General features: G+C 45.7%; 1 protein-coding gene across 11 annotated transcripts in view; it reads right to left on the bottom strand.

Annotated features, from left to right (window-relative positions):
- Positions 1-5,194: 5,194 nt before the first annotated feature.
- The window catches only part of LRATD2 (LRAT domain containing 2), a 135,342-nt gene continuing 123,967 nt past the window's right edge, over positions 5,195-16,569 (bottom strand). For 6 of the 11 annotated variants that reach the window (XR_013553507.2, XR_013553502.2, XR_013553500.2 and 3 more), the window contains 2 exons: positions 9,723-9,899; positions 5,195-6,925 (listed from right to left, as the gene is read on the bottom strand). The gene's annotated coding sequence lies outside the window, so the exon portion shown is untranslated. The remainder of the gene's footprint in view (positions 6,926-9,722; positions 9,900-16,569) is intronic. The other 5 variants (XR_013553503.2, XR_013553501.2, XR_013553504.2 and 2 more) reach the window with 5 other exon arrangements.

A 16,569-nucleotide genomic window follows, 5' to 3' on the forward strand; every position in this document is an offset into this window, starting at 1 on the left:
GCATGGAGGACTCCCATTAGATTCAACAAAAACTGACCATCAACAAGGCACATCATAGTCAAATTCACAGAACACCCAAGTAAGGAAAGAATCATGAAAGGAACAAGGGGAATAAAAGTCCTTAACCTACACGGGAAGACAGATCAGGTTTGCAGCAGACCTATCCACAGAAACTTGGCAGGCCAGAAAGGAGTGGCAGAATATATTCAGTGGGCTGAATCAGAAAAATATGCAGCCAAGAATTCTTTATCCAGCAAGGCTGTCATTCAGAATAGAAGGAGAGATTAAAAGTTTCCCAGACAAACAAAAATTAAAGGAGTTCATGATCATTAAACCAGTCCTGCAAGAAACTTTAAGGGGGACTCTCTGAGGGGAGAAAAGATGAAAATACATGCATACATACATACATACATACCAAAAGCAACAAAGACTAGAAAGGACCAGAGAACACCACCAGAAACTCCAACTCTACAAGCAACATAATGGCAATAAATTCATATCTTTCAATACTCATTCTAAATGTCAATGGACTAAATGCTCCAATCAAAAGACATAGGGTAACAGATTGGATAAGAAAACAAGATCCATCTATATCCTGTTTACAAAAGACCCACTTTAGACCTAAAGACACCTTCAGATTGAAAGTAAGGGGATGGAGAACCATCTATCATGCTAATGGTCACCAAAAGAAAGACAGAGTAGCCATACTTATATCAGACAATCTAGACTTTAAAATAAAGACTGTAACAAGAGATGAAGAAAGGCATTATATCATAATTAGGGGGTCTATCCACCAAGAAGACCTAACAATTGTAAATATTTATGCTCCATATGTGGAAGAACCCAAATATATAAATCAATTAATCACAAACATAAAAGAAACTCATTGATAATAATACCGTAATAGTAAGGGACTTCAACACCCCACTTACAACAATAAACAGATCATCTAATCAGAAAATCAATAAGGAAACAATGACTTTGAGTGACACACTGGACCAGATGAACTTAACAGATATATTCAGAACATTTCATCCTAAAGCAGTGAAATATACATTCTTCTTCATTGCACATGGAACATTCTCCAGAATAGACCACATCCTGGGCCACAAATCAGCCTTCAACAAGTATAAAAAGATCGAGATCATACTGTGAATATTTTCAGACCATAATGCTATGAAACTCTAAAGAAACCACAAGAAAAAATTTGGAAAAGTACCAAATACTTGGACACTAAAGAACATCCTACTGAAGAATGAATGGGCTAACCAAGAAGTTAAAGAGTAAATTTAAAAGTACATGGAAGCCAATGAAAATGATAACATCACAGCCCAATCCTCGAAGAGAAAGCAGGCAAAACCCTTTTTGTCTTGGCCACAGCAACTTCTTTTTTTTTTTTTTTTTAATTTTTTTTTCAACGGTTTTTATTTATTTTTGGGACAGAGAGAGACAGAGCATGAACGGGGGAGGGGCAGAGAGAGAGGGAGACACAGAATCGGAATCAGGCTCCAGGCTCTGAGCCATCAGCCCAGAGCCTGACGCGGGGCTCGAACTCACGGACCGCGAGATCGTGACCTGGCTGAAGTCGGACGCTTAACCGACTGCGCCACCCAGGCGCCCCGGCCACAGCAACTTCTTACTCAACACGTCTCCAGAGGCAAGGGAAACAAAAGCAAAAATGAACTATGGGACCTCATCAAAACAAAACAAAACAAAACAAAACTTCTGCACAGCGAAGGAAACAAGCAGCAAAACTAAAAGGCAACCAACAGAATGGGAGAAGATATTTGCAAATGACATATCAGATAAAGGGTTAGTATCCAAAATCTATAAAGAACTTATCAAACTCAACACCCAAAAAATAAAGAATCCAGTGAAGAAATGGGCAAAAGACATGAATAGACACTTCTCCAAAGAAGACATCCAGATGGCCAACCAACACATGAAAAAATGTCGACATCTCTCATCATCAGGGAAATACAAATCAAAACCACAATGAGATACCACCTCACACCTGTCAGAATGGCTAACATTAACAACTCAGGCAACAACGGATGTTGGCAAGGGTGCCAAGAAAAAGGATCTCTTTTGCACTGCTGGTGGGAATGCAAACTGGTGCAGCCACTCTGGAAAACAGTATGGAAGTTCCTCAAAAATTAAAAATAGAACTACCTTATGACCCAGAAGTTGCACTACTAGGTATTTACCCAGAGGGATACAGGGATGCTGTTTTGATGGGGCACATGCACCCCAATGTTTATAGCAGCACTAGCAACAATAGCCAAAGTATGGAAAGAGCCCAAATGCCCATCGATGGATGAATGGATAAAGAAGATGTGGTACATATATACAATGGAGTCTTTCATGGCAATCAAAAAGAATGAAATCTTGCCGTTTGCAATTATGTGGATGGAACTAGAGGGTGTTATGCTAAGTGAAATTAGTTAGAGAAAGACAAATATCATACGACTTTACTCATATGAGGACTTTAAGACACAGAATAGATGAACACAAGGGAAGAGAAGCAAAAATAATATAAAAACAGGGAGGGGGGACAAAACATAGAGACTCTTAAATATGGAGAACAAACAGAGGGTTACTGTGGAGGGGTTGTGGGAGAGAGGATGGGCTAAATGGGTAAGGGACATTAAGGAATCTACTCCTGGGATCATTGTTACACTATATGCTAACTAACTTGGATGTAAATTAAATAAATAAATAAATAAATAAATAAATATAAATAAATAAAAAGTAAAACAAATAAAAAATAGGGACACCTGGGTGGCTCAGTTGGTTAAGTGTCCGACTTGGGCTCAGGTCAAGATCTTGTGGTCTGTGAGTTCAAGCCCCATGTCAAGGCTCTGTGCTGACAGCTCAGAGCCTAGAGCCTGCTTCAGATTCCGTGTTTCCCTCTCTCTGCCTTTCCTCTGCCCACACACTGTCTCTCTCTCTCTCTCTCAAAAATAAATAAACATTAAAAATTTTTTAAAATAATTTAAAAAATAAAAAATAAAAGAGTTTTTAAAGTATCATCCAGGATGAGGGTAGTGTCTGTACTGTGTTTGAGGACTATGAGACAAGCTACTCAAAATCATTGGGCTCAAAGCAGGAGGGTAGATTTTCAAAACAGTTGAAAAGTAATGGTGATTCAACACAGTAATACAAATGAATAACAGTGAATGAAAAAATAAATAAAAATTAATTCATTAATCACAATGAATCAAAAAATAAAAAGTAACTAATCACTGAATCAATGAATCAAAATAAAAATGAGCAAACTATAGAAACAGGTAACAGCATAAATGACCCTCCCATACAGGATATTGAGCCAGACACCAAATGAGACATACAATGTGATTTCATTTATGTAGAGCTCAAAAAAGGCAGAATTAGTCTATATTCTTTTGGAATGCATATAAAAATGGTAAAATGATTTTTTTGATTTATTTAGTTTTGATAAAATGAGTTTTTTTTTTTAAGCAAGGGATAGGATTATACCAAATGTCAGAATCCTAGGTTCTCTCCATAAAGGGGGGTGGGGTCCATGAGCGTGAGCGGTTGGAGGGACAGAGGTCTTCTTGGGTTCTGGCAACCATCTCATTCTTGGCCTATGTGGTATTTCCTGTGTATTCACTGCATAGTAATTATTTAAACTGTATGTCTATCTTCTGCACCTTTTAAACCATAGCATATATAAAAAGAGGTTTAAGGGAAAAAAAGCACAATGATCTGTGAGCAGCATCGTGGAAGGAGGAAGACTCAGTCTCCCCTGGGATTAGGCTCAAACTAGTCATCAGATTCTGGGCAGACAGAGGCAAAGGAGGAGGGCAGCCTCTCTTGCAGAGGGCCACAGAGTGATGGTGTTAGCAGCATCCCACAGAAGAGCAGGTGGGGACATTCTGTGAAATAAGGCACGTGAATCCAGAGGAAGTGACCCTAGTCCAGAAGGACCGAAGGTGTTTTCGTCTAGGGCATTAGGAAGGATGGGACAGAGGGAGTTGAGTCTAAGCAACAGACCTCAAACTTCTGAATGGAACTCAGGAACAGTTATTCAATGTCCAAACTGACACAGCACACAGGTTCTGCTGGGTCCCATTTCTACCAGCAACTCCATCCTGGTCAGGGGGGGTGAGCTACCAGCCCACGCGGAAGCCACAGTATCTGTGGGACCTGACAGGCACCAGTCCCGCCCCCCATCCATTTTCATCTTTTTCTTCTGTTTGCTGTAAGACCGTATCTGCCGTGAGCACTGTATCTCCAGAGCCCAGCACGGTGCCTGGGAGACTGATGCTGGTTCAGCCCTTGTGGAATGAACTAAAGAATGAATGAAGAATTCCTATTTCATATTTGTAGAAGCTAACTAAACCTAGAAGAGCTGCAGACGGGAATGGAGCCAGCAGAGGGACAGATCGCTTAATACGCACCATTTAATCCTCAAAACCGTTTTCCGTGACCAGCCTGATCTCTGGTTCCACAAGCTCCCCTACATTTTTTGCAGAGCCCAGACTTGGGCAGCTGGGGATAAGATACACCGAGGAAAGGAGCGAAAAGCAGGCTCTTGTTCCTTTAGTAAATGGACTTGCTACACTTTTTTTTTAAGTACAGAGCTGTTTTGAGATCATTCCTAAGTGAGAGCTCTGTGGGGAAGAAGAGTGAATGGTTGTTTAAGGCAGTTGCAAGGCTGCAGAGACGGCTGGAGGAATGGCCACAGATCGAACCAGGTCGGAAGGAGGCAGAAACAGATCAATGAAGGAGACTGGGCTGCCTCACATCTCAGACACCTGGGGTGGGACAGAAAGACGAAGCAAGCTTGCAGGCAGGGAAGATTAGAAAGGGAGCGGGGGAGGGGAGGCATGAGAGGGCCAGCAGGCACAGTAACAGGAGTTTGTTCTCCTGACTAGCGGGGAGCATCGCAGCCCCCACAGGGGGGTGGGCATGCCTGCTGCAGGGGCCTCCTAACCAGTGTCCGTGCCTCTGGCTTCTCGTGGATCCAGCCAGCACTCCCCACGCTGCTCTGGGTTAGCATGAATGGCAAGAGGCCTGTGTTCTACTCCAAGCTTTAGAAGAATGCCGTCGGGTAAAAACATAATGCAAGCCACGTCTGTTATGTTATAGTTTCTAACAGCCACGAGAACAAGGCAAAAGAAGACACAGGTGATCTTATTTTTGATAATACATTTAATTTAGCCAAAAGTTTCCAAAATGTCATCATTTCAACATATAATCAATGTAAAAAATATCAATGAGATACTTACGTTCCTATGGAATCAATGAAATCCTGTATGTATTTACACTGAAAGCACACTCCGGTCAGACTGGCCCCATTTCAAGGGCTTCGTGGGCACAGGAGGGGAGTGGCTACTGCATAGGACAAGGCAGGGCTGCTGGGTGACCCTGAGTGTGACACTCCACGTCTCTGAGCCTCAGTTATTTTCCTCCATAAAATGAAGTTTGGGCTCACAGCATTTCTAAGTTACCTTCAATACACTACGGACACACGTTACCAGCAAAGTAAAGCTCTGTTTCATAGCAAGGGACTCCACCTCCCACTCCGGCCAGCTGGTTGCAAGATGTGCAACAGAGGCTGATATTTCCAAACAGCAATACAGATCCACTCAGATGACCAGGGAGTAGGCACAGGGGACAGTCCCTGCAGCACAGCCATTGCCTGTGCAGATCTGGAGCTAGAAATGTCAAGTTTGTGGCTGTACGCCCCGCAGCGTTCTTTTGTGGTGTCCTCAATCTGCAGAGATGAGAAAAGGGACATTAACTTCCACAAACCATGCAGCCGCTACCAGCAATGAGGGCATTAAAGACAGAACCTTTATAAGCAGGAAACCCAAAGACCTTAAGGGTCCGATTGGTTGCCTAAGTTCCTTAAGAGAATTTAACTAGTACTTTCTTCTGGAAGGTACACTGCTGGAGGTCACACGTTTGCTGTACTGGTGGCAAAGAAGGTGGGGGGAAGGGAGGGGTCTCCCTTCCAGGAGAACTATTCCCCAGAAGATTTTTCTCCACTGCCAAACTCTGCAAAGACAAGTGCACATTCCGGCCATGCAGCTGGCTTATTATAGAATTCTCTGGAAGCTGTCCAAGTTGGATAGAATCGTGCCTCACCTATACTCTGACTCTAACTTGCCTGAGCACATCATCCCCCATCCTCTTACCTGCCTGACTTAGAACCTGTTCCCTGTGTGCTGCTGCATAGTCTCGCTTCTTCCTACCCATGCTCTGCCTTTTGCAAATGCAGCTCTGACTTGAATGCCCCCCGGCCCTTCTCCACATTGCAGAACGCATCTCAATATTCAGCTCACAAAACTTGCAGTATTTCCTCTGTGAAGGCTGTCGTCATTCTACCAGGCAGAATAAGCGGTGACTTCTGTGTTTCCACGGCTCTTTGCACGGTATCAGTGCCACAGTGCTTCTCAGTGACGTGCACCAAACTCCCCGCGGTGTGGAAATGGACAGACCAGAGTTCAGATCCCGACTCTGCCATTAACAAGCTTTGTGCCTCTTGAGCAAGTTACTTAACTTCTTGCAGATTCCTCCTAAATAAAATGGGGACCAAAATAACTACCCGCTGACGCTGCCAGGTTGTTTTAGCTAATCTTCACAAGATGCCACTCAATGGTGTTTATTAAAGCCGATAGCATTGAAAGCACCAGATGCTTGTGCCTTAGTCCATTCAAAAGACATTTACTGAGCAGCTCTTAAGGGCTGGCACTATTGTCGAGGAAAAGGAGAAAGTCTGGTAAATAAGTGAGTCAGTCCCTGCCTGGGAGCAGCTCGTTACCTCAATGCACAAGCCTCAGTCTTTGATGCTGGAACATGAGCTCCTCTGGAAGGCGCACAAGCAGTCGGTGACTGCCTTTGGTAACTGGGCTCTGTCGGGACACCTGTCGCCAGGCTGGAGAAAAGGAGACTGCTGGAAAGGAAACAAGACAAGGCTGTGTTCAGTAAGACGGGCCTCCCTAGGAGTCCACGTGGAACCGACAACAGCTTAACGCCATCTAGAACATGCCCTGCCCCTACCTCCCTTATATTGACTTCCCATTTCAGAGAAGGCTCTGCCCCGCCTGAGAACTGGGAGCCACAGCTGAAAGTCAGCAGGGCCAGCACATGGTTTCAGGAGGATCGTGACAAAACACATCTCCCCCACCCCCGATAGGCCCAGTTTTCATGTAACGAACGGAGAGAGGGTGCATGAGTTCATGCTGACTTAGCCATGCCTCCCTCAGGTAGACTAAGATTTGGGAAGACAAAAGGAATGTGTTTCTTCTCTAAGAAAGGAGGTATCCTGGAGGGGAGAGTGGCTATCACTCTTGTGAGGGGTCGGCGGGTGGGGGGGGGGGTTTCCAGAGACACCCAGGGGGCTGTGATGGAGGAGGGGTCAGCAGGGGCAGGGGCAGGGGCAAGGGGCGGGGGGAGGGGGGGTGCGGTGTGAGCAGAGAAGTCAGGGAGGAGCCGGTCTGGCAGTGAGGTAGAACACATAACCCTAGGCAGACTCCTCTGGAAATAGTAAGTTCCTCCCAGAAGTTAGACTCAGGTAAGCAGAAGTCTTCCAGAACCCCTCTTGCTGTAGAGAGGGGACTCAACGGCGGTGCCCAATCCTGACACCTTCGGTTGACAGGACTAGATGGCATGGACAGCCCGGAGAGCAGGTGGCTAATACCACAAAGTAGGCCTCAAGCTTGCAAAGCAGAGCCCTGGGTGGTGGGACAGAGGAGGTGCTTTCCAACCTCCACCCCAGGAATTGGGATCCCCTAGGGCTCTCTCCTCCCAGGAGACTCCATCTGCCCCCAGGGAACTGGGTGGCAGCTGCTTCTGGTACTCAGTAAGCTGCAAATTTGCCCTCACAGTGCAATACGGTGGGCTTGCTTCCTAAGCATGTTACAGATGGAGAGAGCTCAGTGGTCCTCGCTACCTTCCTTACTGCTAACCATTTTTCCCTTAGTAGGAAAGATACCCGGGTGTACACATGGGCATTAAAGTCAGAGAAGATGGGAGAGACAGAGAGAAGATATCTCTGGAAGCTCTGATTCAAAACAAAACAATAGCATGGAATATTACTCAGCCATCAAAAAGAATGAAATCTTGCCATTTGCAATGACGTGGATGGAGCTAGAGTGTATCATGCTAAGCAAAATAAGTCAATCAGAGAAAAACAAGTACCATGTGATTTCACTCTATGTGGACTTTAAGAAACAAAACCGATGAACATATGGGAAGGGGTGGAGGAGGAAAGAGAAGAAAGAGAAACAAACCACGAGAGGCTTTTAAAGACAGAAAACACGCCGAGGGTTGATGGAGGGAGGTGGGTGGGGAATGGTCCAGATGGGTGATGGGTACTAAGGAGGACTCCTGTTGTGATGAGCACTGGGGGTTGTACATAAGTGATGAATCACTGAATTCTACCTCTGAAACCAATATTACACTGTATGTTAGCTAACTGGAATAAAAAAAAAAAAAAAAAAGAAGACAAAAACCAACCAACCAAACAAACAAACACAAAATAGGAAATGAGAAGGAGGATGGGTGAATGAGAGTGGCCTATCACACCTCCAGTTCCCTCTACCAGGGTCACCCTGAGAACTCAGGGAGCTGCCACTCAAATGCACCTCTGGAGAGAAAGGAAAGAGAAGTGACCGTGAATCAGAAGTTTAGTGGGCAAGTCTCGGACCTGCCCCTCAGGAGTGGTCTCAGAAACTCTCCCAACACCTTGTTTGCCAGATTGTGAAGCATCCTCTCTCTTCGGGGCCTGGGTAATATGGCTCCACTTTCACATTCTGCTTTGTATATACGATTCCTTCTTCCAAACCCTGAGATTCTCCTTAGGTAAGAACTTTGTTTTACTCAGTCTCAATTTCTTACCCCCAGAGCCTACTTGGTATAGATTGGATGGAAGAAAGGAAGGGAGGGGAGAAGGGAGGGAAAAAGGAAGAGGGAAGGAAAAGTCTGCTGCACGAGGCAGCATGGGATACTGCACACATCTCTTTCTTTAGGTCAAATCTGGTGGGATCAGGTATTCTGGGTTCTCGATTCAGACCGCACAGTGTCAATTCCTGGCCAAGCTAGCTAGCTGTATGACCTTTGGCAAGTTTCTCATACTCTCTGCGCCTCGGTCTTCTTGGGGATAAATGAGGAATTGTGATAGCATCCCTTTCTTAGGGCCATCACGAGCACTGAATGACACAGTGTATAGAAATAGCTAATTACAGTGGCTGGCACTTACAGGTACACGCGAAATATTAGCAATCGTTGCTACGTAAAAAGAAGAAGTAATTAAAATAAAGCCGGTGTGGTTGCATCAAGTTGGGGGATACACAGCCCCATCTGTTCTACCTCCCCGCCTCGTCCCATGGTGCTGGAGAGAGCCCCTGTGCTCCCTTTGGGTATTAGAAATATGCGGAAAGCAGTGAGAATCACCGTAGAAAGGACTCAAGTGTGGAAATCAGACCTGGGTTCCAATCGCAGATTCATGACTTAGAAAAAAGCAAAGTTCCTGAACTTCTCTGAGTTTCAGTCCTCATCTGCAATTTAGGGATGAACGAATCCTTCCTGACAGACGTGAGGAAGAAATAAGGGAAAGTATGCAGAGCATTTAGAACAGTTCACTTGGGGGCTCGATGAATTCACTTCCCTCCCTGCTAAACACCCCCCCTTACACGTGCACGGTAGTTCATTATGATTTTCCAAGCGCGTAAAGAAAGCGTCTTACTTACACAGCCGCGAGGAATTTGACAACATCCAGCCCCGTTTGGACATGTGAGGTGGTCCTTTCCCTTGCTTGATGGACAGCAGTGAGTACTCAGGGTCTCCTGCAGCCAGACCTGTCAGCCTTCTGCCAACATCAGGGACAGACTGCCGTCTGACAGAACTGCCCCTTCCAGAGGCCACATCTTTAGCAGACAGCAAAAAAAAAAAAAAAAAAAAAAAAAATGCAAATCAGGAAATGTGTGGCTTTTGAAATCACTTTATCAATTGTCAGGTTAGGGTTGCTCCAAGACAGCTAGTAACTGAGCAAATATGAAAAAAGGAAAAACTCACAAATTCCCAAGAAAAGTTTCATAAATGACTCAAGAACGACAGCTACCTCATTTCAAGTAAGATAGCAACCTGTTGCCTAAAAAAAGAAAATTCCCAAACGTGTGTGGCAGTGCAAGTGGCTCCAAGACAGAGGGAAGGAAAGAACATTCCCTACACGGAAAAGAGAAGATTCCTGACTACTCTTTCCCTCCGCTTTCCTCCTCCCTTCTAAAATCAGAGCTTGAAGCTAGATTTTAAAAAGGAAGGACAGAAATAGAGGAATCAAAACAACAGAGAGAGTATTATCTTTAATTCCCTAATTCCTTCAACAGACTGTTTTCCTCCTTTTTGCTAATTAATTTTGTAATCTGGAACATTGCTAACGTGTGTAAAAATAGAATAACCCAATGAGGGGCGCCTAATTGGCTCAGTCGGTTGAGCTACCGACTCTTGATTTTGGCTCAGGTCATGGTCTTACGGTTCACGGGATGGAGCCCCCGTGTCAGACTCTGTGCTGACAGTGTGGAGACTGCTTGGGATTCTCTCTCCCTCTCTCTCTTCCCCTCCCCTGCTCTCTGTGTCTCTTTCTCTCTCTGTGTCTTTCAAAATAAATAAATACACATTAAAAAAAAAAAAAAAAAGGAATAACCCAGTGAGTCTATCAACCATTTTCAACAATTATTCAATCTTGTTCTGCCTCTACCTACACTCACTTTCCCTCCTCCTGTACTATTTTTGAGGAAGATCTCAGACATCATATCATTTATTCCATAATATTTCATCCCAGCTGTACACTGAGCACCTTCTAGATAGGCTTACCCTGGCCAGGCAAAAACAGATGGGGAAGACTCTGGCCCTCACAAAGCTTGGAGGGAAACATGGGTCTGCTGAAACATGCAAAGTTGAGGCATTTATTTATGCAACAAATGTTGTAGCATGTGATTAATGCCAGGCACAGTTCTCAGGGCTTTACAATATTAATTTATTTAAACGTAGTCCTCCAAAGTCCCCAGGGAGGTAGGTAAGATGATCTTCCCCATTTTACGAATGAGAATGCTGAGGCACAGAGAGGCTAAGTGTTTTTGCCCAAGGTGACACAGCTAGTAAATGGTGGAGCTGAGGTGCACAAATTGCTACGAAGACACAGCAAAGGAAGCGGATCATTCTATCTGGGGCCACTGAGGAGTGAGTGGAAGTTCCCCATGTAGACAAGCAAAGTTCCCCGTGTAGACAAGGGCGTGAACAACGGTCCAGAAAAAGAAAGAGCTCAACACGCAGGAAGCAAGAGTTTTGGAACGGCTGGACCTGGAACTGGAAAGGCAGGTGAGACAGGACTATGAAGGGCTTTCATGTGCCGAGTGGAGCAGTGTGGACGTGCCATGGCCTCGGGACAGCCCGCGGAGCCTCAGCAGGTGAATGACAAGATCACATCATATTAGAAAGACAACTCTGAAAACTGCATGGAAGACAGACTGCAAGTGGGAGAAATAGAAGGGCTGTGCGTGTCGGGGTAAAGCTGGGAGGTGATCACGTCTGGACAAGAACCATGGAAGTAGGAATAGAATGAAAGATACAGAAATAGGAATCAAGGGACATGAGGATGATCGGAACTTCCATTTCTCAGAGTGTTGGCAGAAGCCCAAAGCTCTGAACAATAAAAAGCAAGTACTACGAGTTCTGAGACCCGTGCTGGACACGCTGATAAAGAAGCTGAGAAGTGACCGGACCCCGTTCTGAACCCTTCAGCCCACCCCCCACCACCTCCACTCCCCAGATAAGAGCTGCCTAGAGATTTCCCCGGGAGACATTTCTTCGCAGAACATTGTTGGCAATATAAGGGAGGAATGCTCTCCCCTCTCAAGCCAAGAGAGGGAACTCAGTGGCCCCCAGGATCAACGGGACACCAGAGTAGTGGGGAAATTCTTGGGAGCACATGACAGTCTTCTCAAGAGTTGGGTGGGACAGAATGAGGTGACTGACTGTTACTCTGGGGGAGGGCTGGTGGGACCCGCCAGCAGAGCCAGAATACCGCAGCAGGAGACACGAGGAGCTTCTGAGTTCATAGCAAAGGCATCAGATGGTTAAGAGACAGCCTGCCTGGGTTGCTGCTTCCCCGCAGGAAGAGGCTGCATTGTGCTGCTGGCAGCTGCTGAGAGGCTCTCTGATGAAAGCCTTGCTTACAAGGGTGGCCCTTAACTGGTGTCGGCTGGTGACTGGGAAATCAGACCCTTCCCAGCATCCCCAGGACTGACCGCCATTATGGCTGTCTAGGCATAAACTGATTGCACAAACGGCATGGTTTATGCCAAACACGTGCTTCCCTTCCAGGAGTCTGGAATTGGGGGCTGTGCCGGGAAGAGGGACGTCCGTACTGGCCTCCAGTGAAGACTCTGGTGAATGGTCTCTAATGAGCTTGTTGTCACAACTCACCGCTGGAGAGTTAAGCGTGTCCCGGGTGACCCCACCAGGGAGGACCTTTGGAAGCTTGCATCCGGTTTCCCCGACTGAGGCCCCACGTGTCTTTTCCCTTTGCTGGTCTTGCTCCTCATCCGTGCCCTGTAATGAATTATAGCTGTGAGGGCTACTCTGTGCTGAGTCTCTGCGTCTTCCTTGTGATTCCCCAAATCTGACGGTGTTGCCAAAGAACTCACATAGCCCCCAAGAGAAGCAATGCCAGCATTTGGGTGTCGGCCAGATACAGGGGCACAGATGTCAGACGCGATAACATCGATCATGGAAAACCATTTTTAGATTTTAATTGCTCGGTTTTCTCCTTGAGCAGATCCTGGGGAGAGCAGAGGCCACGGGGGGCGTGTGGGAGGAGGGGAGAAAGAGCAAATGAAAAAAAAAAAAAAAACAACCAGACGCAGACGAGGGAGCCAGATGAAAAGTGCACACCTCTCCGTCTGACCTGAGCTGGGGCGGGAAGGAGAGTTGGCAGGAGGCTGGCGGGGGACGGGGGCAGGCAAGGGGGAGTTTGGGAGGAAAAACTGAACTAGAAATTAAGTTTTGCTATTTCTAATATCAAAAATAACCGTAAATAACTAGGAAGAGGTTAGAAAAGCCATGTGATCTTGAAATGTTGTCAAGGATGGGAATGAAGGTCCAGAGTGTATATCTGAGGACAATATGGGAGCAGAATAAACCTATTTCCCGGTTGGATTTTATCAAGTCCAGACGATCCAATAGTACCAAAACCCACTTTCTAAACGCGAGCCAAGTGCTCCCTAAAACCACACAAGGCCTACAGGTAAGCACGTTCATCTGTAGTTCGAAGACCAGTGGCTTTGAATTCCAGCTCTGCTTTTTTAGCCATGCAGTTTTGGCAGAGGGTTCTTAATCTCTGAGCCTTGATTTCTGTTGTCCTAAAATGTGGTCTTGAATGTCAAACCTCACACACGGCTCATTGTGGGAAAGAATGAGAGAAGACACATTAAAGGGCCTACTCGCTTTGGAGGGCTCAGTAATAGAACCCTTCTCCTATTGGTCACCCACCCTCTTTCACCCTCTTTGGAGTTTTGTGAAATATTTGGAGGAGGAGGGAGTCTGTGGGGTTGCGTGTTTTTATGGTCTTTCCTCTGTTGGTGGGAGTGAACGTTTGCGCAAGTTTGCCAAATGCGTAGTCGGGGAAGCTGCGATTTGGGCCCAGGAGACCTGGTTCCTCAACTGCCTCTCACAGGTGAGTCCAGCGGCCACCAGCACTGGCTCTGGGATGCTGTGTCCATTCCCAGTGTGAACCTTGCTCGCTGTCTCTCCCATCACGCATCCCTGGGCTATCGTGTTGCTCAAAGGGAATTTGGCTGTGTTTCCTTCCCTATTAACGTCACTCTGATGACAGATTGAAGTGTATGTTTTTCCATGAGGATAGACATATCCACATCCTTTCAAAGTACATCTCCATCCACGCCTTGGACAATACAGGTATGCCTGAAATTCAACGCGTGGAAAATACTGGATTTAAATAAAGCAAGTAGATGAAAGTATTCCTCAAGTGAAGGTAGCATTGCAAGCCACCCTTCAAGGCCATAGGATGTTTCTCGGAACCGGAGGACCCATAGGCTACCCACCCAGCTGTGAAACTCAAGAGAGCCTGTTTCCATCAGGAACTGCCAGCTGGTCCTTCTGCCAACAAGAGCTTAAAACACTCCTAGCGCACAGTTCTTGGGTTTCCTTCTTATCTTTACCACTGCATATTTAGACCTGATGGGAGCGAGAATGCAAAACAGTAGAAACACGCATATTTAGCAAATATATTTTAAGCAAACTTTATGCCTCTCTGACCTTCATTTTCCTCTTCTGAGAATGAGGAAGACAGACTAGATCAGTGGTGTCTTAACCTTGCTGCATCTAGGATCATCTGGGAGCTTTTAAAAAATACAGATGCCCAGGCCCTCTGCTCACCAATTAAACTGGAATGTCTGAAGTGTGGGGGGGCGGGCAGGGTATGGGTGTTTTCCACAAGCTACCAAGGTCATTCTGATAGGAAGCTCCCACTGGGCTACATGACGCTTGTTATTTCCACCTCTAATATTCCTTTTATGATCTTTTGTTTCAAGGGTGGCCATAAAACAGTGGGATGGCTTCCCATACCTCTCATGAAAAGCCACCTGAATACCAATCTTTCTCTTTGTATAGTTGAAGGAATCCAGGCCAGCCTGTGGATTTGGGACTGACCAAATCATAGCATGGTTTTAGGAACTTTTCTACTGCTACACATCTGACAGGTAATGATGAAATCTAAGACCCAAGGAGTGAAGAAATCAAATGGGGGGCTTTTCGGGTCAGGCAAGGAACATAAATGTGTGGCTGAGACCAGGCATAACAATAGACAGGGGTGGGGTTTGGGGAACTAAAAAACATGTGCCTTGCCTATAGGCATTTAAACAAACTCCTTTTCTCCTTCCCACTCTCCCCTCCTTCCCTCCTTCCCTTCCTTCCCTCTGTCCCTTCCCTCCTTTCTTCCTACCTTCCTTCCTTCTTTCCTTCTTTCCTTCCTTCCTTCCCTACTTTTCTACTTTCTTCCCTTCCTTCCTTTCTTTCTTAAATATCACATTGGCAGAATGAGAGACTAATCTGTGTGCTCACCTCATCTATGGGTCACCTGTTTAAGACCCCTGTTCAAGACATTCTGATACATTAGGGAAAAAAATAATGAAAATATTACAAAGGCATCTGCCTCATTATTAGACCTCCCCAAAGACATCAAGTCTTCTACATTCCACACTGCAGCAGACAATAAAATTGAGACATAGACAATAGGACCTACTGCCAAATGCTGCTCCAAACCTACTCAACCTCCTTTTCCTTCGTGCATTTCCATGGTTCTACAGATCTGGTTCCATAATCTTCAGTCCAATATCTGCTTACTGTTCTCTGGGTTCTGTACCATTCTGGTTTCCCTCCTGGGCTTACCATACTGCCTTCCCACATGGGATTTTGAGCAGAAGCTCACAATTTCATTCTCTCTCATGAAAGCATACAGCTTCAGGGAGGAGAGCCTTTCCAATCCCCCAACCCTGGAGAGTCTCCCAACCAGCCATCTCCTAACTCAGGGTTTCTCAGCCTCAGCATTAATGACATTTGGGGCCAGATCATTCTTTTGTGGGGGAGCTGTCCTAGGCATGGTAGGATGGTTAGCAGCATTTCTGACTCCTACCCGCTAGATGCCAGCAGCAATCCCTCCCACATTTCCCAGCATCCCGTGTGGAATGGAGACCCACTGCTTTAAGTACACACAGCATCCCAGTGCCTGTGAGGAAAATGGTACAGTAAAGCTCCATCAGTTTGGGACATAGCCAGCATAATATCCAAGCTTCCAAAAGAGAGGCCCCAGCTGAAAAGGAAACAAGCTTCAGTATGATCAGCTGTGTCAGTTCTATTTAATTGTAAATTTGGACAGGCTCTGCTGAGTGAAGTACAGAATGTTTTTCGCCTTGGGCACTGATATTATATTAGAATAAAAGCAACCTGAGAGGCATTTGTTTTTGTGGAAAGTGCGTGCATGGGCAAATCTCTGCTCATCAGATTGTTTTGAATTAATGTGGAAACTACAAATAAAGTGCTCTCTCTTTTGGGGGCTGGCTTTGATCTATTGTTATCCCTCCCTTTTTCGAATTCTTTAAAGGCAATTTTCATTCAGATCCTTCATCAGTGAAGCAAGCGGACTTCAGTAATTCTGCTGAAAAGCCTCTGCCGCTTTCTGCACACAAGCTCCATGTCAATCAGCCAGCTAGCCTGCTCCCCTCCATGGCTGTCCCCCTAATGCCCTGGAGAATGGAGGGTGGATAGGCAGCTAGGCTGAGGTAACTTGGACAGGCGTGTAATGGTGAAGAGAACAAGTCTGACTGACATTTTCTTCTTGTGTTAAGGTTATTGAATAATTATGTTAGAATTACTGTAGTCAAAATCCTCATATGCCCTGGAGAAAGGGGCACAAAAGAGTTGACTGGGTGAGGGGCATGATTCAGAATCCTTGGGACCAGTTGAGTCATTAACTACTGAATCCTCTGAAGCAGCCCACATTTCCGCAATTGTTGGAACCCA

The sequence above is a fragment of the Panthera onca genome, chromosome F2 (genome assembly GCF_046562875.1).
Source record: "Panthera onca isolate mPanOnc1 chromosome F2, mPanOnc1 haplotype 2, whole genome shotgun sequence".
Lineage (NCBI taxonomy): Eukaryota > Metazoa > Chordata > Mammalia > Carnivora > Felidae > Panthera > Panthera onca.